Source organism: Lynx canadensis, chromosome A1 (genome assembly GCF_007474595.2).
Source record: "Lynx canadensis isolate LIC74 chromosome A1, mLynCan4.pri.v2, whole genome shotgun sequence".
NCBI lineage: Eukaryota > Metazoa > Chordata > Mammalia > Carnivora > Felidae > Lynx > Lynx canadensis.
Genome location: NC_044303.2, coordinates 26,598,175 through 26,624,238, shown reverse-complemented (window position 1 = coordinate 26,624,238; position 26,064 = coordinate 26,598,175).

Here is a 26,064-nt window from a genome sequence, read left to right as displayed (position 1 = left end):
TTTAAAAGTGTGTTGTTTAGCTGCCAAACACTTGGAGATTTTCTGAATACATTTTTGTTGTTGATTTTTAATTTAATTCCATTGAAGTTAGAGTACATATATTACATTATTTCATTCTTTTTAAATTTATTAAGACTTTTTTATTTGTCCATAGTGTGGTCTAATCTGGTGTTATGGGTTGACTTGTGTCCCCCCAAAAGATAGTTCAGGTCCTAACCCTGGTACCTGTGAATGCAACCTTATTTGTAAAGAGGGTCTTTGCAGATCTAATAAGGTCATACTGGATTAGGGTGCCTATCTTTCAATATCTGTGACAGAATAAATTTCTGTCATTTTTAAGTTACTTAGTTTGTATAAATAAAGTGGTATTTTATTATGGTAACCCTAGGAAACTAATACATCTGGTAAATGTTCCATGTACATTTGTAAAACATATGTTTGCAGCTCTTGGTTTCAGCTCAGGTCATGATCTCATGGTTCATGAGTTCAAGCCCCAGATGGGGCTCTGTGCTGACAGTATGGAGTCTGCTTGGGATTCTCTCTGTCCCTCTCTCTCTGCCCATCCTTTGTTTGTGCTCTCTCTCTCAAAATAAATAAGCTAAACAAAAACAAACAAACAAACAAAAAAGATCAGTTGCCAGCGTTAGGGAATGAATAGAGCACAGCTTTTCGGGCAATAAAAATACTATGTGTGATATTATAGTGATGGATACATGTCATTATACATTTGTCCAAATCTATCAAATGTACAACACCAAGAGTAAACCATAAGGTAAACTATGGACTTTGGGGGATTATGATGGGTCAGTGTAGGTTCATCCCTGGTGAAAAAAAAATGTGCTACTCTGATGAGTGATAATGGAGGAGGTTATATATGTGTGAGTGCAGGAGACATATGGGAAGTCTCTGTACCTTCCTCTCAGTTTGGTTATAAACCTAAAACTGCTCTTTAAAAAGTCTTGGAACACCTGGGTGGCTCTGTTGGTTAAGCATCTGACTTCGGATCAGGCCATGATCTCACAGTTCATGAGTTCAAGCCCCACATCTGGCTGCCTGCTGTCAGCACAGAAACTGCTTTGGATCTCTGTCTCCTCTTTCTCTGCCCCTCCCCCATTCACAAGTGTTCACACACACTCTCTCTCTCTCTCAAAAATAAACAAACATTTAAAAAATAAAATTAAAATTAAAAAGTCTTAAAAAATAAATAATGGCTGGGGCGCCTGGGTGGCGCAGTCGGTTAAGCGTCAGACTTCAGCCACGTCACGATCTCGCGGTCCGTGTGTTCGAGCCCCGCGTCAGGCTCTGGGCTGATGGCTCAGAGCCTGGAGCCTGTTTCCGATTCTGTGTCTCCCTCTCTCTCTGCCCCTCCCCCGTTCATGCTCTGTCTCTCTCTGTCCCAAAAATAAATAAGCGTTGAAAAAATAAATAATGGCTTCTCTACACTGAATACTCTGATTGACTACCATAGCGCTCACTATTCAGAGGGATTCAGTTTTGCCAGAGGAACACAGGCCCCTTTTAGAATTGAGATTTGAACTTATTTTTTGGAGAAGTGTTTTCTAGAGCCTCCTTTCCTGCTTTCTGTTCATTATTTTCCTCATTATCACCCTGTTCCTGATGGCCAACATCTAACAGCATAATAGTAAAGGAGTGATGTCATATATGTATCCTAAGACATTTGTCTTACTCTTCCTTGTGTTACATTCCTTTTTGTGCTTGAATCATCTACCCAGTTGTGAATTGTATCTTAACTTTTTTTAACGCTTATTTATTTATTTGGGGGGGGGGCGGAGAACATGCATGCTGGAGTGAGTCGTGCAGAGAGAGAGAGAGGGAGACAGAGAGAATCCCAAGCAGGCTCCACACTGTTAACACAGAGCCTGATGCAGGGTTTGAACTCACAAACCATGAGATCATGACCTGAGCGGAGATCAAGAGTCAGAGGCTTAATGGACTGAGCCACCCAGGGGCCCCTGATTTTGAATTATGTCTTAACTTTTTATTTATCTTCTTCAGCATTTATACCTGTCCTTAGAAAGGATTCCATAAATGCTTATTAAGTTGAATTGAATCTAGGCAACAGGGTAAAACAGACCTAACTAATCCACTCTAAATATTGCAATAATCTATCAGAGGGATTAAAATAGAAAAAAAAGATGCTATGAGCATGGGACCTCAGGATGCTCTGGCATACGAAAGCATTTCCTGAAATGTGGCAGATTATCAGTACTGGCAAAGTGAGAAGGTAGGTATGTCGATTACAGGGTGAGAGGTGAGTACTACCCTGAGACTTAGGAGCAACAACATAGGCTGAGCTCCCATGTACTGACTTAGCCTCAGGTGGTCCTCAGTAGAATCTGACACGTGGAACCACATCACCCCCCTCCACACACACACATACACACTCAACCTGGGGATCCAGGAAATATCGTAAACCCAGGAATTCAGTCTGTTGTTAATGTTGATCAGGAATCACATACAGAATGAGTTAGGAAGTACCAGGGTTCACAAAGCAAGTATGTTTCTGTCTCTTTTGTAGGCCTTTAAAAACGGAATTAACTGCCAATGGGAAAGAAAGAAATAAGCAAATATTTTAAGAGGGAAGGGGAAGGCTCTGATTCCTCTTTTTTTCTTACAGATTTTCTGTGGCTAGCAAAACTATTCTTACCAGTCCCTTGGTGTTGACAGCAAAATATCGCACAGTATCTGCCAGGTAGCTGTTGATCTGTAAATCATCCTCCTTTCCTAGATTTATTACATTTGGAAAGACCCTAAGGGGCAGCATCCTTCTTGAAGCTGAAAATAATTGCTCATCTTTGAAAAGGCAGAGAGAGGCCTGAGGCAAGGGATAATGGGAATAGAGACTAGCAGCAGCAGAAAAAGGGGAGAGCAGTGGTTGGGGAGGGGAAGAGCTTGCATTTTAGAGGCAAATTGACAGTTTGCAAAGTAACATTTTCTTCAAAAATCCAACTGAAAGCATTCACAATTTTGCACATCCAGTCCTGTTGCCTGGTGTTCTGCAGCAGCAGAGATGGGAGATGATGACAAGGCTGTATGAATCTTGGGTGGAGGAAAGTTGTTCCCATGGTATGTCCCATGGGAGCATCTGCCTTCTCGGTGATGGCATTGCCTGTTTAAAAAAAAAAAAAAAAAAAAAAAAAAAAAAAAAATATATATATATATATATATATATATATATATATATATATATAGTGTGGGTGTGGGTATGTGCGCGCGTACTTCCAATCAAAACTGAAGCTGAGGAATTTTCCTGACAGGGTGAAAGTTGTAGCATGCATGGTCTACTAGATTTGATTTCTTTGTTCAGTGAAACATAAAGTCACTACTCTACCAACAAACTGGAATACCTAAGATATTCTCTGTTTCTCCCTTTCCCGTGTGCTCTCGTCCCCCACCTCCCATGTCCATGAGTGCCTACGCACACATCCACCTTATTACTTTAGAATCAGGTCTCTCTCTATATATAGTTATGGTGGAATTAATCTATTTTCTCTCTCCATCTCTCTCTCTCTTTCTCTCTCTTATTCTAATATTTCCTAGATTAATGGCTAACTTTCCACCCCCATTTGGCATTTTCAGGGCCACCCTAATAGAACAAAGTCTTTTTACCATTAAGGATATTTGGGGAAAAATGTGCCACGAGTCCTAAAGGAAATACAAAAAGGTCATTCCAAACAATTTTTTTTGAGCAGGGATTAATTGCTTAAATCGGTGAAATAAGTGACAGTTTTGCACAATGGCTAATTTGAAGGAGACAAGAGGCACCTGGAAATACAGAGTTTGGTATAGTTGATAAAAACAAAAACAGTCTCCTTCATTTATAATTACAGCTTGCGTTAAAGGTTTCTTCCTAATGTGGAGATGTTGCCAAGGCAATAGCTTGGCAATCTTCTACATGGCTGCTTTTCACATTAACCCACACAGGCTTCACGGATATTAATCTTTATAACGCACCTATGTAGTCCAGAAAGGCAAAATACAGTTTTTAGTCTGTTTTTCAGGGTAGGGAAAGAACATTAGAAGACCAGGCTTTCTGGTCCCTTTTCTCCTTTCCAGGACATGCTGTCAGAACCAAGCCATGAATTTTGAAATGGCCTTAGTACCGCAGCCTAGGTCTGTGGGGAAAAGAGAACAGGAGACCTTAAGGACATGCAACAAACCAGATCAAGGACATGGCTGATGGTCAGAGCCAGAAGGTCTGCCACGGAGACAAGGTAGAAACTAGGAGGCAGAAGCCCAAAAGGAAGCAGACCAAAAGTCACACTTAGCAAAGCCCAGGGCCAAAGCACAAGAAGGAGCCAAAAGAGAAATCAATCTTGAGAGGAATGTCATGAGATCAGCATTCAGAAGCTGTTCTCATGACCACTGTTGGTAGCGTTTCCTTACCCTCAACTTGGGGCAGCTCCCTTGGAAAGCATCTACTAGGGTTGGGCTTTGGGGATGTGATGAATCTTGGAATCAAGGTGAGCTGTTTAGATTCTCCCAGTCTTTCATTGTGAGGAGATAGAATAAAGACAGGCTCTTTCTACCCAGGATGTCTCTGGAGTCACAAAGCTCATCCAAGTAGTATCACTGAAGCAGGGCCTCGTCTAGGGTCAAGGGGGGTGGGGTGAGTGAGCTGCCTAGGGTGTCAGCCTTAAGGAGGCATTCACTCTTAGGGTCATACAAATGCAGGTCACTGAGGCTCAGAGAGGGGAAGGGCCTCTCCCACCCAAGGCCTAGCAGCACTGGACCTGATACCTGACAGTCTGCTTCCCTTTGGGCCACGAGTCCATTCTGAATCAGTCTGTGGAGCTCATGAAGTTTCTTGAAGCAAAATACTTGATTAATATTTAGCTACTCCCTGGTATTTAACAATGTAGGATGGATGAAAATAAACTCCTAAGTTAATACAACAGAAAAATATTAGCACCATATTAAACACATTTTTCTCTTATCCTTTTGCTGACCAGAAAGTTCTAAGTACCTTCCAAAGAGTAATTGCTTCAAAAAGAACAGAGAGGAAGTTCCTGAGAGGCCGCAGCAAATGCTTGTTGGATGTACAGATGATGAATTGGAACTGAGGACAGGGAGCATGAGACTTACATGAACTCCATGAAAACACTCAGTATCCTTTATTTTAGTTCCATCTGGTTGTTCAAATAACAAGCTTATTTTTTTATACACTATTTTTTTCACCTTTTTCTAGAAGGTGTGAGAGGTATCTGCATTGAGGGCCCACAAGATTTTCCTCTGAAGCATTATTTAAATCACCTTAATTGACTCTGATCCCAACCAGGTAAGATGTTAAGGAAAGAACAAGAAAAAACAGAAATAGTATGAAACTTTACCCAACCATTTAAAAAAGGATTTCTTGGTTAATTTTGATTTGGGTTATGAATATCTCCCCCAAATCCACCTTCTAAATCAACATAGGAGTTTCTTCGGTTTTCCATTCAAGACATGATTTTTTTTTCTTTTTTTCCACCAGGCTCCACAGACTGGGCTGTCTCCTCTGCTTCTGAGGCTATTATCCGTCAGCAGGATTTAGAGTTGCTGACAGTGTGTTTCAATAATTCACAAGAAATGGGGCCCATTCTGAGCTCCTTGTTTTCTCAGTTGGCTCAGAGAAGCAGACAGATTAAAAACATGATTTTTTTTTTCAGTGAAATAAATCAAGAGAAATCAGAGACACCCTGGGAAGAACAACACTGAAGGAGTTAGCACTGCTAAACATGACCCCAGCAATGCACAAGTAGGAAAGCAGGCACACCAGTATCTGTGGCAAACTCTTGAATCTCACTTGCCTGGTGACTGCCATGAAGTTAAGCCTCCAAAATGTGGAGATGATTTATTCTGGCAGCTGAATGTACTGGCTTTCAAGTTTTAAGGAAGGGAAAGCTATGGACAAAATGAAATTCTAAATTCACACGCTCCCCTTTTATGACCTGTGGCATTAGTTTGTTAATTATGTTGGTAAAATGTGTTGCTAGCAACGATTATACATTGTTTCCATACCTCTCTTCAAAAGATGTGTTTTATTTCTGAGTAGCCTTAGACAACAAGGCAGGAAAGAGAACGCCCTCTGGCTAAGACTTCCACTTCTCAGTGTCAAGGAGAAAGAGCCCCCCTGGGGACGTGCCATTGCTTCATGTTTCTTTAATATTAAATGTAACAAGTTCTGTGTCAGGTTTAAATCCCCAGCCTGGCCTCATCCCAGAGGAGGCCCAGAGCCTGTCGGGGCTTATAGTGTCCTGACTTTGTTGATTGATTCTGTTCATTGAAATTCAGCAACAGAGGAAGGTGCCTCCTCTGTGCAGCCAGCTCCTCTCCCTAAGCAAACAGGACTGAGGCTCAAAGGCAATGTAAACCAAGATTTCCATAGCCAATTTCAATACTCACTTCCTCTCCAAAACCAGTAACTAGACCCATGCCAGAAGGAAGACACACCCGTCCAGATAAAGAATGTATTTATATGTAGGTTCATGCAGAAACCAAAGAAGGAAGGACAGGGTAGATGAGAAAATCCTATCCTGGACCTTACAACTGAGCTGAGAGGTATTTCATAGAGCCTAGCTGACCAATTTAGCTTGCCTGCACACACGTATGATGCGCTTTTAGAGTTTGGCATGCCTTGAGTTTTCAGTTTGATTTTGGCATTTGCCGTTTACACAGATTTTGCTTCCTTGTATTTTCCACACATCTCAATCCATCTGAAAAGGATAGACTAGTCCTACCAATTGAGTAAAAAATTATGGCTCTGAAGAGTATTATTTTCAATAGGATCTTAAAAACTTCACTGTCTGGAAATCAGTTGACCTCTGATATATCCTTATATATCTATTAATGTCAGTATACATAGATATGTAGATAGTTCTACACATAAAATATTAAGAATATTCATATGTGTTTTTCTTTAGGTAACTATATGTAACATCGATGTAACCTTAGTTCCACTTGGCTTGGGCAATAAGTTAGCATCTAGTTTTTCATCTATTTGGTAAATGCACATTATAAATAAGTTTAAAGAATATAATTTGTCCTTTTGTTTTCTTTAAATTATAATTTGAGATTGGAGTAAATGGAGTGTATATCAATGGAAGTCCGTCCTTCCTTCCTTCTTTCCTTCCTTCCCTCCCTTCTTCTCTTTCTTTCTTTCTTTCCCCAAATATCTTTTATTCTCCAGATGACATACAAAGAAAGAAAGACCTTGAAGTGTCTGGTTGTGACTTCTCTAGACCTTTATATTCTGTCTTTGAGTTACAAGAAAAGAAAGAAAAAAAGAAAAGAAAAAGAAAAAACAAACAAAACACAGAAAAGAACTCCCAGTCTAACAGCAAAATTTCTCCCTCAAATAACACTGTATAGATTATCTTTGGTTATTTTGACAGGTGTTATACTCAGTCTTAAACTCATTCATTCAAAATCCAGCAACTATTTGTTGAGAACCTACCTACTACATGCCAGATAGGTAAGGTATCTGTCTTCATGGTATTTAGTTTTAATTGAGAGAGATGTTTAATAAATGAGAGACTATTTTTAAAAAGCAATAATTTCAGATGATGACACATGCTTATAGCGAATTCTATGGTGAACTTTCCAGATACCCTTTAGGTCTAATGTTCTTTGACAGTCCCATTGGGACTGCTGACAGCAGACAGCCCTCATTTCTCAGCCCCCTTTGAGAATTACCTTACCTAAAGAGAGTTACCTTACTCAAGGTTATGTTCCTTTTCTGGGGTAGTCCATATCCAATAACTCATCAACATAGAGGTATGATGCATGGACACCCTCATGTTACCTCAGAGCAGCTCTAAAGATCGACACCAGCTTTCTGTAGGGTCAGCTGCGTCTTTTGTTAATGCATCATGTCCCAACTTCTTCCTCTGCCCTATCCTATTTCCTTCCCTTCCATAGGCAAGAATCCAACAGCACTTCCTGATAAACTCCCTGCTCACTAATCTCTGCCTCAGTCTGCTTCTTGAGAGCCCTGACCTGCAATAGTTCATACCATCATGGGACCAAGGAAATAGACACTAAATTAGAATTTGGGGTCTGCGTCAGCTACTGTCTAGCTAGGAATAAAGACTCATCGGTAGCAGAAATGAATGCTATGCATTGGCCTAGTGGAGGTCTAACCAGCCAGCAGGAAAAACCAATGATGAGTCCCCAGTGAAGCACCAACCCTTCAAGATACCAGCCAGCCACTTGGTAGCAAGTTCACCACATTAGACCTCTTCTGGCCTGGAAGGGACAGTGTGTCATTTTTGACAGAGATAGAAATATATTCTGGGTTTGGGTTTGCCTCTCCTTCCCATGGAGCTTCATCCACCACTACTATTTGAAGGCCTACAGAATATTTAATTCATCGGTATGGGATACTTTATACACTGCATCAGAGTTAGAGACACACTTGAAAGAAAAGGGGATGCAGGTGTGGGTACGTGACTATAAGATCCACTGGTCCTATCACATCCTGGACCACCAGAGGCTACTGGCTTGGCAGAGCAGTGGAATGGTGCATTCAAGGCACAGCGGAGGCAACAGCTTTGAGATTATACTTTATGATGAGGTGGGGGGTAGTGTGTACTTTGAAATGAATTTCATATGGTGCTGCATTCCTAGTCAGTAGAATACATGGGTCCAGGAATTAAGGGTTGGAAGCAGGAGTGACCTGCTTACCATCACGTCCCGTTACCTGCTTGGGGAATTTGTCTTCCTCTGTCTCCTTGCATCTCCGGGTTCTATAGCTTTAGTAGTTCTGATTTTTAAAGAGGGAATGCCTTTATCACAATACACAGGATGAGTACTATTAACATATATGCTATAGCTGGTTGCTGGGCATTTGGGGTTCCTTGTGCCAAAGGACCAACATTCAGGGAAGGGGGTGACTTTTGGTATCAGGAGATTGGATGACTGTTATACAGAGGAGGTAAGAAAGAATATATTGGCACCCAGCCAATTTATTTAGGGACCTCTTGGTATTCCTTTGCCCAATTTTGACAGTATTAGGTAATTTCAGAAGCCACAGTCAGAGAAAAACATAGTTACTGGGAGCTCATACCCCTCAGGGATAAAGGACTTGTCTTGCCACCAGGTAAGACATGGTGGAGGTGCTAGGTGATACTGGGGAAAATATAGTAACATATTTTATATAGTAATGGATAGTAAATAAGACAATGAGTTTTATGTGTGAACCTAAGATAGGCTGCAGTAGCTAGGGCTGTACTTCATTCCACTAAACCTCTATAAGTTTTACCTGAATAAGAGATACACCAGCATCCTAAGAAAGCTATTTCCAGATTGTATATGAAACAGTGGATTTAGAGGGAGACTAGTGAATTCTGTGAGGTGCTACCCAGATCCTCATTTAGTACAAGAAAAACAAAAACAAAAATACTTCCTAAGCTCTTTGAAATATTACACTTTTTCAGCTTTCTCTGGGAACTGTCTCAACTGAGGAGAGCCATGTGTCTCCTTGGTGCTCCTGGCAGCCAGTAACTGGTTGATGTGGGGATAGAAAAATGTGTCCCCTCTTGCTGAAACTTGATCTATTTCTAAAGGGCAATTGAAGCTTCAGAGCTCCCAGAGCTCCCTGTGGGGTTGGTTGAGACCTTTGCTGACACTGGACTTGTAGCCCAACTTTTCCCTTTGTCCAAGCCTCTTATTTTCCTTCCCTACTTTGGATGTTGGTCAAAAGAACCTCTAATAAGCTTCCTACAAGCAAAACCACTCCCAAGTCTCTGGTTCCTGGGGACCCCAACCTACAACTGTGCTATGTGTAATGGGATAAATTTCAGTATTAGGAGGGGGTGCTCTAATTAAGACGGCCAGATAAGGCTCCTCCACCCAGCTGATATTTGAGCTGATGTGTGAATGTGAGAAAAGACACAGAAAGAATCAAAGGAGTAGCATTCCAGATGGGGACCATGAAGACCTTGAGGTGAGAATGAGTTTGACATGTTCCAGAAAAAAAGGAAGGCCAGTGTTAATGCAAGCATGGTTAATGAGAAAGAGGCTGGTAGAAAGAGTGGCTGGGTCATGGAATTTGAATTGTATTCTGCATTCGATGAGGAATTATTACAAGTAATTTAAAAATGTCACTTTGACTTCTGTGTAGTGAATGACTTATAGGAGGTGAAGAGTAGAATAAGACAGAATAGTGAATTATGAGACTGATAGTTACCCAGGAAAGAGATGGGGTATTTTGGAGGATGTAGTGACAGTGAAGTATGGTTGACTTTTAGTATATATTTTGAAAGGGAATCCAAAAGAAGTTGTGATGGATTGTATGCAGGACAATGAAAAGAGAATAAAGATTACCCTTAGGACTGGCCTGAGCAACTGGGGCTAGGTCACTACCAGAAAAGACTAGTAGAGGAGTATGTTTGGAAGAGGGAACTGAAAGTAACCCAAGGTTGTATATTGGTTTGACATAATTGCAAATCTACTTGTTAATGACAAAAATGAAGAATTAAGAGTAAAGTTGTTTTGCTGTAAGAGTGAAGTCCATTGTGACAGAGTGTCATCATCCCATCTGTTGTTGGTGATAAGCTGTCAGTCGGTGGCTCAGCAGCTGGGGGGTGCTCCAGGGGGCTTATCGGTAAAACCATGAAGAAGCAACTACGGCAAGGGGACATTTGGACTATAAATACTGAGGGTTTGTGAGGACGATCTGAGAGGTGTTCATTAACTCCTGCCAGTAAAGACGACTCTTCGTTGCAATGGTGACAACCATGGAGTGGCCCTCAGAGATCTTCTTGCTGCACAATACCAACCCCCATGGCCCACATTCCATAGCACGTGCTTTAGAAACAGGGGACTTTAGTGCTGGCAGCTGGACATCAGCTCTCCTGTGAAGGGTACACCTCAACTAAACTTGGTCTTTATTCCTTTCATCTTCCCTTGCCTGAAACAATATTGTGATTAATCCATCATTGGCTTGGAGCATGTTATTTCCTTATTGGCTTATTAAGGCATATTATCCTGTATGCTATTGGCTCATGGAACTCCCTCAGTGAACCTGTGTTAAATAAATTGCCGGTGAGGACAAACCCAGTCTCTGAGCATTAACTTGCCCCTGAAACAAAACACCTAAGGATGGGTACAAAGTTCCTGGAGAAAAGAAACAGATTCAAAGATTAGATTACTTCATTAAGTAGTGAATTCTACTCTGTTAACCTTTTCAGTCCCTGGGTGCCTCAGCCTCTTAGTTTTCCACTCTTTCCTAAGCACCTATGAGATTTGGCAGACCACAATCTGTATTTATCTGTAAACTGGTTCATATTTCTCAGAGTTCTGCATTTTCAGCAACCTCCCGAGTGACACTAATGGTGTGGGTGTTTTGAACAGCAAGGTTCCAGTGAAAATAACACCTTGGGTCAGACAGACCCAGTTTTGAATTATTTCCCAGCCAATTATTACTTGTAGAATATTGGGCAAGTTTAAATTCTCTCAGAGCTCTAGTTTCTTGTAAAAACAGGAATAGTATACCTACTTCATAAAGTTTCGGGGAGAATTAAATGATGTCATGTCTCTTGAGCTTAAGGCAAGTAACCTAGTTCCTTACTCACAATAGAACTCACTAATTTAGTCTCCCACCTCCCCCCCCCCAAAAAAAAAACAGCTGTGTACTCACAAATTATATTAGAATTTAAACAAATCATTATAAGACCTTTGGCATTCAGAGAATTAACATGTGCAGCTTTGACTATTGCTAAGTAACTCCACTGGTCCACATAATGTAATCGTTCCAGTTTTGCGGAGGTACACATTTGAATCCTGCACACTGAGAGGAGACTAGTTGACAGGAGTGAGTCACTTTCTTCTGGTGGAGCCTATCCAATGCCAGACATCCTCATCTCAGCTTGCCTTTATGGTTCTTGGCTCATCTTCCTGTGCACACACCTTCAGTGAAGCAAGAAAGTCTCTGTATTTTATGGAATTGCCCCTGCTAAACAAAGGAACAAACGGGGAAAAAGAAAACAGAAAACAAAACCAACTAGTGAACAGTGTTGACATGGAAGTGAAGAGAAAGTTAAAAAAAACCTAAGAAATAGATGATACTTACACCGTATGAGAAATAGATATTTGGGATAAATTATGGGGAAGCTACATTAGCAGTGGCTTGGATCCATGCTATGAATATTTTTACCATGTGCTCCATGAGGAAATAAGGAAAGGCAATTCACAAACTATTTCAATAAATTTTCCAGACAGAATTCATACAGTTAGCTTTATAAATGAGTCTAGTCTTCTATTTATAGAATTATAAAGGTCTTAAGGGATCAATTAAAAGTTTTTAGTGATACTTGACTGAATTTTACAGGAAAAATTCTACACTATAAATGGTATCTGTAATTTGGGGAATTTGTAAATGTCTCAGGACATATATATTAAGAATGTCAGGGTCTGCTATGATTATTTTTACCACACAATTCCTGTAAATTGCAAAATGCAAATTATTAACTACCAGGTTGGTAATCAAATCACATTGTAAAGAGAGAATTTGCATCTTTAATTTCCTATTTTACCATAAGGCTATGGCATTTGCCTATAGATAGTCAACATCATGTACACCAGGGGTTCACACTACCAAGTACACAGGCAAATAAGACATGAGTCCTGCCCTCTTTTGAGAAAGGGAAATATTGGTTCCATGATGTAAATATAACCCTGAGAATTGGAAGGGTAAATTTTCGTGGGGAAAGAATATTGGGATCTATGACTGGCAGAAAGCCATAATATTGGTACATTTAAATAGTTTCTTGTTAATCCCCTGGCAATCATCTAGGAAGAAAAAAGGGCTATATCATTTGTTATGATACTAAAAGCACAGAGCTAGCACTAAGAAGTCTGACATATCCCAGATGTGACCAACAAACTTAAGCACTTTTGATCTCTGTGAAGTCACTTAACTTTGATTGGATACTCCCTGTGGTAGGTAGGACTAACACATCTAAAGATAGATACATTTCCAAAAAAAGTGATTTTTACACTCACATCCATAAAAAATAACAGTCTCATTTTCATAAGGCTCCGAGCAATCTCAACCCTGTGTTCCTTTCATTTTAACTTTGTAATCTTTGTAGGAACAATGATCCCACATTCCATTGTTGTTTGAAGAGTCTGAGTTGAATTCTGTGGACAGTTAGGCTGTGTTACAAAAAGACTGGTATTTCCTGGGGCAGGTTAAGGGGAGTCAACCACAAGATTGATTAGAATTCAGCTGGGCACTAATTTCCTCATATTATCTTCTGAAATCCTAATTTAAAATGCAAACACTCCAGGGAGAGTAATACATTAAAGAACATTAAGGAATAAAGCTATCAAGAGAGATGCCAAGGTCTATTACCATCCTATGACTAATGACTCGAACAGAATGTCGCTCATTTTTAGAAATCTTTTCAAGACTTTTTAAGAATTCACTGGGAATTCTTATCAGTGGAGATTTCCTGGTCTCCTGAGAGGAAGTCCTATTGTTATTGCCCCAGTGAGGTAGGGAAGGAAAGTATAGTGTGGTATTCAAGGAGTTTTTTTTTAATGTTTATTTATTTTTGAGAGAGGGAGAGAGAAAGACCATGAGCAGGGGAGGAACAGAGAGAGATAGAGACACAGAATCAGGCTCCAGGCTCTGAGCTGTCAGCACAGAGCCCGACACAGGACTCGAACTCACAGACCACAAGATCATGACCTGAGCCGAAGTCTCAGGTTAAGCCAGACACTTAACCAACTGAGCCACCAAGACGCCCCTCAAGTAGTCTAATCGAAGGAGGGAAATAAACTTTTGTTGAGTGTTCCTCATATACCTGGCTCTGTTCTATGTGCTTTGAATTTTTTTTTTCAACGTTTATTTATTTTTGGGACAGAGAGAGACAGAGCATGAACGGGGGAGGGGCAGAGAGAGAGGGAGACACAGAATCGGAAACAGGCTCCAGGCTCCGAGCCATCAGCCCAGAGCCTGACGCGGGGCTCGAACTCACGGACCGCGAGATCGTGACCTGACTGAAGTCGGACGCTTAACCGACTGCGCTACCCAGGCGCCCCTGTTCTATGTACTTTGAATATGCCATTTCATCAAAGCTTTCTCTAGTGCCATTATGCCATTAATCACCATTTTATGGATGGGAAAAATGATGCTATGGGAGGTTAAGTAACTGTGATGAGGAGCTAATCAGTAGTAGAAGATCTTGGAGTTTAGCTTGACCTATCTCATTTCAAAGCTCATTAACTGAAGAAAAAGAGGAATCTTATCCATGGAATTTGTTCCATAGCATGTGGGTTCTCTTCCTCGCCACCCAGGTCTACTTGATTTTGACTTGTTTTACAGACGAGTTAGGAAGTTCCTTCAAGAGAAGAGATTTAGAGGCTGAAATGTGAAAACTAACTATTATGAGACCTATTACCAAGTAGGACTGAAGTAGTGATGGAAGAAAGACTTATTTCCAATGTTCTATTCGGAAGAAGTGCCTCGTTTCTCTATTTTTAGAATGTTAAAAAATTATCTATGACAAAGTTGAACATAATCTTACCGTATGATATGCACTCCCAGGTATTTACCCAAATGAATTGAAAACTTACATCCCCATAAAAACATGCACACAAATGTTTATAGCAGCCTTATTCATAAGTGCCTAAATTGGAAGCAACCAAGTTATCATGGAGTAGGTGAATGGGTAAACAAATTGTGGAATATCCAAACAATATTTGTCAACAATCATTTTTTTTAAGTGCTCTCAAGCCGTGAAAATACACGGAAGGAACTTAGTGCATATTGCAAGTGAAAGAAGCCAGTTTGAAAGGCTATATACTATATAATTCCAATTATATGACATCCTGAAAAAGGCAAAACTATAGAGAGTAAAAATATCAGAGGCTGCCAGAAGTTCGAGGTGGGGGACAGTGGAGGAGGAAAGAGGTGAACAGGTGGCACACAGGGCATTTTTAGGGTAGGGAAACTATTCTTTGTGATATCGTAATGAAGGATACATGACATTATGCACATGTCAAAACCCATAAAACTGGGGGCGCCTGGGTGGCGCAGTCGGTTAAGCGTCCGACTTCAGCCAGGTCACGATCTCGCGGTGCGTGAGTTCGAGCCCCGCGTCGGGCTCTGGGCTGATGGCTCAGAGCCTGGAGCCTGTTTCCGATTCTGTGTCTCCCTCTCTCTCTGCCCCTCCCCCATTCATGCTCTGTCTCTCTCTGTCCCAAAAATAAATAAACGTTAAAACTGAGCTTCGCTGAGGCATTAGTGCAGCCATTTAAAAAAAAAAAAAAAAAAAAAAAAAAAAAAAAAAACAAACAAAAAAAACCATAAAACTGTACACCAGGATGAAGCCTAATGTAAACTATGGGCTTTGGTTAATAATATTGTATCAATATTGCTTCATCAATTGTACTACACCAATGCAAGATAGTAATATTGGGCACACTGGGTGGAAGGGTGGGTGACTTGGAAAGGAGGTGTATGGGACTCTAGTACTTTCTGATCAATTTTTCTCTAAACCTAAAACTGCTCTAAAAAGCCCGTTTATTTAAAAAAGTTATTCTCTTAGCATCACACTCTCCAGTTCCATCCACGTTGCTTCAAAGGGCCATATTTCGTTCTTTCTCATTGCCACGTAGTACTCCATTGTGTATATAAACCACAATTTCTTTATCCATTCATCAGTTGATGGACATTTAGGCTCTTTCCACAATTTGGCTATTGTTGAGAGTGCTGCTATAAACATTGGGGTACAAGTGCCCCTATGCATCAGTACTCCTGTATTCCTTGGGTAAATTCCTAGCAGTGCTACTGCTGGGTCATAGGGTAGATCTATTTTTAATTTTTTGAGGAACCTCCACACTGTTTTCCAGAGTGGCTGCACCAGTTTGCATTCCCACCAACAGTGCAAGAGGGTTCCCATTTCTCCACATCCTCTCCAGCATCTATAGTCTCCTGATTTGTTCATTTTGGCCACTCTGACTGGCGTGAGGTGATATCTGAAATAAGCCATGATACCATATGTTTTCATTCTTATGTGGATCCTGAGAAACTTAACAGAAACCCATGGGGGAGGGGAAGGAAAAAAAAAAAAGAGGTTAGAGTAGGAGAGAGCCAAAGCATAAGAGACTCTTAAAAACTGAGAACAAACTGAGGGTTGATGGGGGGTGGGAGGGAGGGGAGGGTAGGTGATGAGTATTGAAGAGGGCATCTTTTGGGATGAGCACTGGATGTTGTATGAAAACCAATTTGACAATAAATTTCATATATTAAAAAAATAAAATAAAATAAAAAAGTTATTCTAGAACTACTACATTCTTCATATCTTATTAAAGTATAACAGATATAGGTAGAGAGAAAAGAAGAGGTAAGTAGTGTGAAGGAAGGAAAAAGGCAGATAAATATGAGAATTACAAAAAGATGCAGAAAATGAAATTTATGCCTCCAGGAAAAAAAGTTAAAAAATTTATGGAGCCATCACCCCGCCTCCATGTTCCTCTCTTTCCCCTTCCCCTTCCCCTTCCCCTTCCCCTTCCCCTTCCCCTTCCCCTTCCCCTTCCCCTCCTCCTCCTCCTCCTCCTCCTCCTCCTCCTCCTCCTCCTCCTCCTCCTTCTTGGTGATGGGGTGGGGAGCATTGGGTGGGGGAAAAGGATTTCAGCAGGCTTAGAATGTGGGGTAATATGACAGCATGGAATCTTAAAAATCTATGCACTTTCCCCAAAAGTAGGCATTTGACTTAGGGCAGTTGATAGGCCAGGATGTCTAGAACACTATATATATATTTATGAGACCACTAAGCTTGAAATGTTTAAACTCTAACTTCTGAGTAGTTGGGGGAAGAAGGTATTGAGTGTTGTGATACTGGAAAACTCATGGGCTGAATAATTGGGAGTAAATAGGGCATACTGAAGTTACTGGAAACCAGGGATAGTGGTGACAGGGAGACACTGAATGAGGTGAAGGAGCTTAAAAAGATGTTCTCTGAGGAAAGATATGTATTTTTTTCTATTGAGCTATAACACACACACACACACACACACACGTATCCAACTAATCTTAGGTGTGTAGTTTGTTGAATTTTCATTTATGAGCATACCTAAGGATCTCCAAACCAAATCAAAATACAGAATACTTCCAGTATCTCAGAAGGCTTCCTTTTGCTTCCTTCTAGTCAATATCTCTGTCCTCGGACTAATTACTCTGATTTGTATTACTAAAAATTTATTTTGCTTGCACACCTCGCATAAATGGAATCATTCAATATGTAGTTATTTGTGTCTAGCTTCCTTCACCAGGCATTATGTCTGTGAGATTCATCCACATTGTTGCATATAATAGTGGTTTGTTCTTTTTAATTGCTACTTAGTATCCCATTGTAGGAAAATACCCTATTCCTTCTATCTTTGATGAAGATTTGGATTGTTTCCAGTGTTTTTCTTTAATGAATTTGCTATGAATATTCTTGTACACATCTCCTGGTGGATATATGCATCCATTCCTCTTGAGTGTATGTACACCTAGGAGTGGAATTACTGTGTCAAAGATACGGAAACAATTTTCCAAAGTGGTTATACAATTTAAATTTTTACTGGCGACATATGAAGATTCCAGTTGCCCCCCTTCTTCACCAACTTTTGCTATTACCTGTCTTTTAAATATTAGACATTCTGATGAGTGTAGAGTGGTATTCATTTGGTTTAAATTTATATTTGCCTAATGAATAATGAAAATGAGCATTTTCCCCCAAATCATTATTGCCTGTTTGGATATCCACATTTATAAAGTTCTTATCAAGTCTTTTGTCCATGTAGTTGGTTTGTCTACCATTATACTATTGATTTGTAGTTACTTATATATTCTAAATTTGATCCCTTTGTCAGATACTTGTGTTATAAACATCTTCTCTCAGTTTATGACTTGCCTTTTAATTCTTTCTTGGTATCTTTTGATTATTAGAAGTTCTTAATTGTGATAAAATTTAATCTATCAATCTTTTGTTTTATAATTCGTGTTTTTCTTGCACTGCTTTAATATAACCCTAAGTTCATAAATCTGTTATTCTGTTCTCTTCTGAAAAGCTTTATTTTTTTTATTTTTAGCTCTTATAATCCATATGTAATTAACTTTTGTATATTCTATTCATCCCCTTTCTGCAGGAAGATATTCAGTTAATTCAGAAATATTTATTAAAAATTCCAATCCTTTGCCCCCTAAGTTATAGTAGCGCTTCTGATGTAAATCAGATGATTGCATGTGTATGGACTTTTTTATTTATTCTACTTTGTTTCATTGCTTTGTCTATCTTTATGCCAGTAGTACATGACCTTAATTATGAAACTTTATAAAAAGTATTTATATCTTGTCCTGGCTATTCTCGATATTTTGTCTTATCATATACATTTTTGAATCAGTTCTAATTAAGCTCTTCTTTCTTTAAAAATTTCTAATTTTTATATTTAATTTTACTTTTAATCAAAATTACTTATGTACATAGTTTAAATAGTCAAATAGCTCTATGAAGCTTTCCGTGAATAACAGTGGTCTCTTATTCTGCCTCTTTCTACCCCATTTCAATCCCATCTCAAGAAGCAGTCTCTCTCATCTTTTAGTTTTCTTCTTGTATTTAATTTCATATTTCTCAATAATATGCTTCTAGTTTTATTACTTGATTTTCAGCTTTAGATATTATCTACCAGCTTCCTACTATGAAAGATAATTTAACTCTCACATTTTCTCAACATGATTTTTATAGATTAGTATTCATCAATGACACTATTATTCTCTTATAACTATCATTCACAGCATTTTTATACCTTTTTGTTTTCCCTAGAATTAATAATCACCTTCTTTTCTTCATTTTTTAATTTTATGTGGTGTTTACTACCATTAATTCATTCTTGAATTCCTTGCTAGAAATATAAATCTCCTCTGAATATATTAAATTATATCAGGTAACCTACTACATTATATACATTTTTTTCTTGAAGACACCTCTTTTGTTACCTTCTGTCCCCCCCTCAAGTCTGGACTGGCTGATCTCTATACCTGCCACACAAATGTTGCCAAAAAAATCTTCTTTAATGCTACTTTTGAGATTTCCTTTGCCTGTCTCCTATGTTGGACCTGTTGTTTCGCAGATCCCATGTTTTCATCTTTCTTGGTTTCCTCCGTTGTTTTGATGGAGCTTGCTAGGAAAGCGTTCATAGGAGATATGCTTTTTGAGAACTTGATGTCTTTATTCTAGTCTTGTAGTTAATAGATCATTTGACCAGGTTGCTAGAGTGAAAATCATTTCCCTCAGGAGTTTGATCTTCTAGATTCTGACGTTGTACTTTATTTTGCAGTTGCTATTATAACATGATGTAATCAGCGTCAGTTTGATTCCTGATCCTTGTATGTTTTTCACTCTCTGGAAGGTTTTATGATTTCCTTTTTGTCCTTCAGCTCCTAAAATTTCCTGACTAAAGGAATTGAAGTGGTTCTCTGCTCATGTATTGTGCTGGGCGTTTTGTGGGTTCCATCATTTGCAAGATAATGTTTAAAGTGCTGACACATTTTCAAATATTTCTATAATAATTTCTATCCCTCTGTTTTATTTTTTTTCTCTTTCAAAATATTCCATTAAAATGATTTTGGACCTCTGGATCGATTCTCTAATTTTGTTATCTTTCTTTTTATTTTCTATCTCTTAAACAGATATGTCATATTTTCTACTTGACTTAATAAATCATATCTTCTATTCCTTCAATTAAAATGTTTATTTCTACTGTTTTCCCCTAACTCCCAAGAATTTGTTTTTGTTCAGAAATGTTGCTTTTTTATAGTCTTCTTATCTTTTTTTGGCGGATGCTATATCTTTTTCATTTCTCTGAGGATTATAAGAATTAAGTTTTTTTGTTTGTTTGAAGTTTTCTTGTTTCACCCAATGCCTCTTTTCTTTTCTGGTTCTTGTTTGTTTGTCTATTTTGTTTTGGTCAGCATCCTTTATATCACAGGTTTTCCTCATCTACAGTGTTATCATTGGCTGTGCACTCATATCTTCAGTACCAAAAAAGGCTGCTTATAAATTCTGAATGAGTGGATGGGTCAATCTACAATAATTTGGCTGAGGGATTTTCTCAGAGGACTTCCAGCTGTCAGTATCAGTGCATCTTCCTGGCCAGCTTCTGGGACTGAGTGGGAGAAGAGGCTGGGGCAGAGGTGGAGGAGGTTCACCTGTCAGAAGTTTCAAAGTTGGTCTATTCTCCCTGTTTTCGATACAGTTCTTTTGTATTATGTGGCAAGGTGAGGCTGGAGTCTCTCTGGTTCAGTGTCTCCAGTGAGCAAATCTTTTGTTTTCTTTCATGGTGGGAGAAGAGGTAGTCATTTGGCTGAACAGGCTTGGGGAGGAGATCTGTGAGGTTAACTGCTTCTTATTAGGATTATCAACTGAGGGTCTGGCTTTCTTCCTCACTTGAACCCCCACTTTCAGAGGTAATTGATACCCCAATTACCAAGGCTTTCTGTAGCTTTAGAACATGCATCTGCTTATTTCTGAAGTTGCCTTGAGGTTTTCCCACCTCAAACCACCTCCAAGCTTTTTCCAGTTTCCCAAGTTAGTAACCACTCACCCATTTGATTTTGAGCTTTCAATATTTTATTGTCATTTCTTTTTCTGTTCTCTTTACACTTGTGGATGTATATATCTTAATACCTTTACTGCCTTCTCAGTGAGGTTTCTGGAGGGAAAATAGTAAATACTTGTTCAGTCCACATTTTAACTAGAAGCTAGTTAGTCACTATTCAAAAATTTAAAGTCAGCTCTTGCCTGAAAACAGAGTGATCTTCTCTGGATGTCTCTGAAACAGAAGTAAGAATTGCTACTTTTTCTAATGTTGTTCTAATAGCTTATTGATAAAGAAAAATTCCCCTTTTAGTATGTCCCTTTGGATAATGTGATAGAATGCAATGGGAACCAAGATGGATCATTGCCAAGGAGACATTTGAGGACTGGCTTTTCTGGTTGTATTTAGGATCAAATCCCCACAAAAAGGTGGCAACATTATAATGTAAGACTGCTGTTATAGATTTGTTAGCTTGATTATTACAGGGCAAATACAAAAGAAATAACAGAATGTAATCAGTATTGAATATATGGTCTTTATTTAGAAATGATTATTGCATGCATTTGTTGCAAAGATGAGAAACCTAATTTGGAATATCAATGGAACATTCAGATTTTATTTACCAGAAGGTCTTCAAGCATGTGAGCATTCTTTAAATATTCTCTACTTACAATTTGAGTCTTCATAGAATTATTTCCATATTTTACAGATAAATATCACTTGTGTTGCCACAAGTCATAAATGGTGATGCTGGATATTTCAAAAAAAAAAAAATACAGTCTTGAGAAACCTAACACTAATTTGTGATAATGTCTTCTTTTTCCACATTGCTTTGTGCAGCTGGAAAATTAAGCTGTGTTTTTTTTTTAAAGGAATGAAATAAATCTTGGCAATTGAGGCAGCTTAGTTACATGCTGCTCATGTGCCATCGTTATTGACTTGCACAGCCTTGTCTCAGATAACTGCTTTATTAGCTCCCATCATCACGAATGAAGATTTATTTCACATCAATAGGGGACAGTCTTCCATTGGCAGATTTAGATGCTACTATGATCAATATTACACAGTTAGAAAAATTACAAGACAGGAAGAAACTGTGGAAAGTATGTTTGAGACTAGTCAACTAATAGCGACAGATAGAAAAGTCCTGTAAGGGGACTTCAGAAACTTGAGATTTTTCAGACTATCAAAATGCTTAGAGAATTTAAAGGTGCCGAATGTGGAGGGGCACCTGGGTGGCTCAGTTGGTTAAGTGTCCAACTTTGGCTCAGGTCATCATCTCACGGTTCATGAGTTCAAGCCCCATGTTGGGCTTTGTGCTCACAGCTCAGAGCCGGGACCCTTCTTCAGTTTCTGTGTCTCCCTCTCTCCTGCCCCTCCCCTGCTTGTACTCTGTCTCTCTTTCAAAAATAAATAAACATTAAAAAAAGATTTTTAAAATAAAGGTGTAGAATGTGGAGAGTAGCTGAATGGGAATTATTTCAGACACATGACCCTGTTCTAGGAGTTTGTGAGTAAAAAAAGAAAATGAATGGAATTATACTTAATTAGAGGGAAGGAGATATATGAAGAGTATTGAGTGAGTTGGGGAAATGCCTGGACACCAAAGGATGTCTTGAGTGTTGTGCATGTACAGTGAGCATTTTTAAAAAATGTATAGTGAACTTTTTAATGAATGACAACTAAAGTTGTAGTGAAAAGTTGACAAAGTACTGTAGAATTTAGATTTTTAGAGTGATTCTAGCTGATTCTCTAGAGTGAATCTAGAGATTTACATTAGAGCTGATACAGTGACTCTAGCTGATTCTCAAGCTATGACCCATGTGGTGCTGTTCCTAAGCAAAATGTCACATTTACAAAAGCATAGCATAAATAGGCAGTCGAAGCTTTAATATGGTTCTCAAACATATTTGAGGAAGTCTAAGTATGTGATTCAAATCTTTTCTTATTGAAGTCCTTTTCTAATCTGGAGTACCCAGCTCCCAGATGGTTATGTATGCAGGTCTGCCGACACATACCTTTGTTGAGCAAGGTATCTATTAAACAAGAATAGAACCTGTTCTGGGCTATTATAAGTAGGATTTTGAGAAAGATACTGGTATAAATATTGTTCAAGTAGCCTCTAGATCATAGAAGCCTGGACATCATTTGCTATGAATCTAACTTTAAGGAGAAAGTGAGCCACCTATGTTCCTTGGCCTTCCCACAAATAGTTCAGAATTCTTTTGGTTGCCACATCATATCCTATATCTTTGTGATTGAAACTTTACTGACGTGGCTAGACTGTTACTAAGAGAGCTGTTTTGACCCAAGTCCTTCTCCTTGAGTTATTATCTGCTCAGGAAGGAGACTAGATGGAGCAGTTAAAGGAGAGAAATGCTTTTTTAAGGAGCCATAAATCCCTGTTGTATATGTCCATGTAAACCCCAATACAATGGGGGAAAAATGATCAGGTTGTACTTTTTTATCAATAAGGTGCCTACTAGCTAGTGCTAATTTAATCGGTGAAATCTGCACTAAAGCTTGTGATTAGAAACATTCCTGTAAAAATCAGTACATTTCAAACAAATCAATTGATTTAATAGCTCAGCCTAAGTAAATGTTATCCTTGATAAGTTCTCTTTGTGAGAAAATTTTAAGTTTGCTTATCACAACAGACTAAAGGACAGATCCATTTCATTTTTATATTAAAAAATATTTTTCCAAATCCAATCCCATAAAGTCATATGTGATTAAAACAAAATTTGGATGAAAATTCCACATCAAAAATTTTACCCTTTATTTTAATTTTTCACCCTTGAAAAATCTTAGAATAGATTTATGACTCTTTATAAAATCAAATAAGAAGAATAAAGGACATGTGATATGCCAGGCTTTGCCTTAAGTCCTTTGAGAAGAACAAAGGTGGTTCCTGGCTGCTTAAAATCTTGTAGAGGAAAATTGTTAAAGACTAAATGTTTAACATCATAAGTAATACTTTAAGACAACAATGGCAAAGAATATACAAGGTCAATTGTCAATACAAGTCAGGCATTAAAATTCCTTTGGGAATCAGTAATTCAGCTATTTGGCTAAAGAAGAGGATTTTTGAAAAACAGTACAGGAGACAAGGCTAGAAAGATAAATTGGGTGAAAATTATGGACTTTAGACACCAGGCTAAGGTTATAGAACTTGATTTTATAGGGAAACCATTGAAAATTTTAATTCTAACCTTAAGTGCAGAAATGACAAAATCAGAGCAGCATGTTGGGGAGACGAGTATCTCAGTTACATGCAGACTGGACAGAGAAACTTGAGATACTGAGATGGACAAAAAGGCTGTTGCCCTTCTTCAGACTATCTAGGTCAGTCTACGGATACAAGATAGACCTCCTACCACACAAAATTTGATTTGGGTGGCTAGACTGATGGTGCCACACACACACTAAGAGAGTATAAGAAAGGTTTACTATGCACACAGTGAGGTTTCTAGGGAGGCAAGGCAAACTCCCAAGCAGGTCTACAAGGGGCTTGTGGGGACAGAGGGGGTGACCAGCTTGAGTTCTTCTGGTGGAGGGAATATATGAAGTGAGTGTTCCCTCCTGTGTGCTGAGGCTTGTGTGCTTTGAACTTCCTGCTGGTGCCAAAGGAGGAAGCACCCAGACTTTCTTAACAGCTTGTGCAGATATGGAGCAGAAGGAGGAGGGGAACGATATGGCTTTGAAAGCTGTTAACAATCAGAAATCAAAACTGGAGTCAGACTCTTTATTGCAGACGCATGGAGTGGTAAGAGTGATAAAATGCTGAAAGAGGGTGGTTCGTTAGTGTTATAAATGAACTAGTAGCCTCCACCTGATAGAACCTGCATTGTGGAGGCAAGTCTCTGGAAGGATGTATTTTAATAAGCCCGTGGTTATAAAATATTCAATTTACAGGCCCACCGAGGGCTTTTGGAATGTCAAAGAGGTCTCTGGGGCTTTGAAATAAATATCCCAGCAACCCTTTGACCTTTTGTTCATTGCATTTAAAAAATGTAATATATTGGTTATGTTTTGGAGAAAGATTTTTTTTTTAAAGATGCAAAGCTAAATGGAGATTGTACACATCTGAGATCAGAACTGTAGGTTCTATTGTTCAATAAATCAGTCAATTGTCAATATGTGTGTGCAGTAAAAATCATCTAGGAAACTTGCTTGAAAAGTCCATTACTGCCCTCAACCCTGGGGATTCTGGATGAAAGGTCCTGGGTGAATCTCAAGAATGTGCCTCATGACAAATGTTTCTGATGCAGGGGTTTACATGCCTCATTTGAGAAACACTGCTTCACTGGATGCCCAGTACTGCACCAGATATTTCCAAGGCTTCGGGCAAAGTCTAACACAATCCCAATCAATGAGAAGTTGACTGCTTTGCGGGCTCTTTCCTGGCCCAACCCATCTTTTAAACTTCTGAACCTATGAGGTTTGCGAAAGCAAAAATAAAAGCCCAAACTGCAATTCTGTTTAGTTACTGTTCAGGATTTAGCAGTGCTTGAGTCTTTACTATGACAAAGAGCTTTCTGTGCTATTTCTAATTTAACTTTCACAAAGCCCACTAATTACCACACTTTCGTGTAGAGAGTTTAGGTTCAGTAAGATTAAGCCACTCGCCTAAGTAATACAACCGCTAAGTGTAAAGCCAGGTTTCAAACCTAGTTTTGTCTAAATCAAACTTGTATTATGAGCCATGACATTCTATTACTGTAGGAGCCTGGTGCACGTTTTGCAGCCTCACTTTGAATGATGATGGGGATCCCTTGGCACTCGGGGAAAATGAGGCAGCTGCCCATTTAGTTTTCTTATATATTGACAGTAGAATAACAAATGTTGGTCTGATGTCAGAAGAGTCTGTCTCCCGGAATAGAACCTTCTTCATTGGCTGACATCTCAGCCCTTCCATGGGCTTCTGGAAGACCTGAGGTTTGTAGGTGGCTTCCCTGTTAACACAATTTGTCTGGTTTAGAATAGAACTTTTAGAACCAGACATTTTTAAGAGGCTGTGAGGCTCTAGGGTGGTTGGAGGAGAGTGAGCTATGGAGAGGGGAGATGACTTGGGACTAGAGAGCTATGTAGGGCTCAGATCATACAGGACTTTGGGGGTCATGGTCATAAATTTAGCTTTTATTCTCAGTTCAGGGAGTTGGTGGTCACATTTTATATCTTAAAAATAGTCTTGGTGGCTGAGTGAAGCATGGATAAGAGGGAACAGAGTTGAAGAGGGGAGATGTGCAAACAAAACTCCATTTGCCTAAGATCATTAGTAACCCATTTAGGGCTGAGGATTTTTGTGGGGAGGGGTAGGGGCGGGTAAAAGAAGATGGATTATGGGCATCCCAGAAGACCGTTTCTAATTAGATATTTGAATAAAATGTTTCTTCTCTCACATCTCTCGCCTTGATCTTGGTTGTCCCTCTTCCTCTCTGGTGCTTAGCCTTTTTGCCTCCTGCCTCCCCTTTC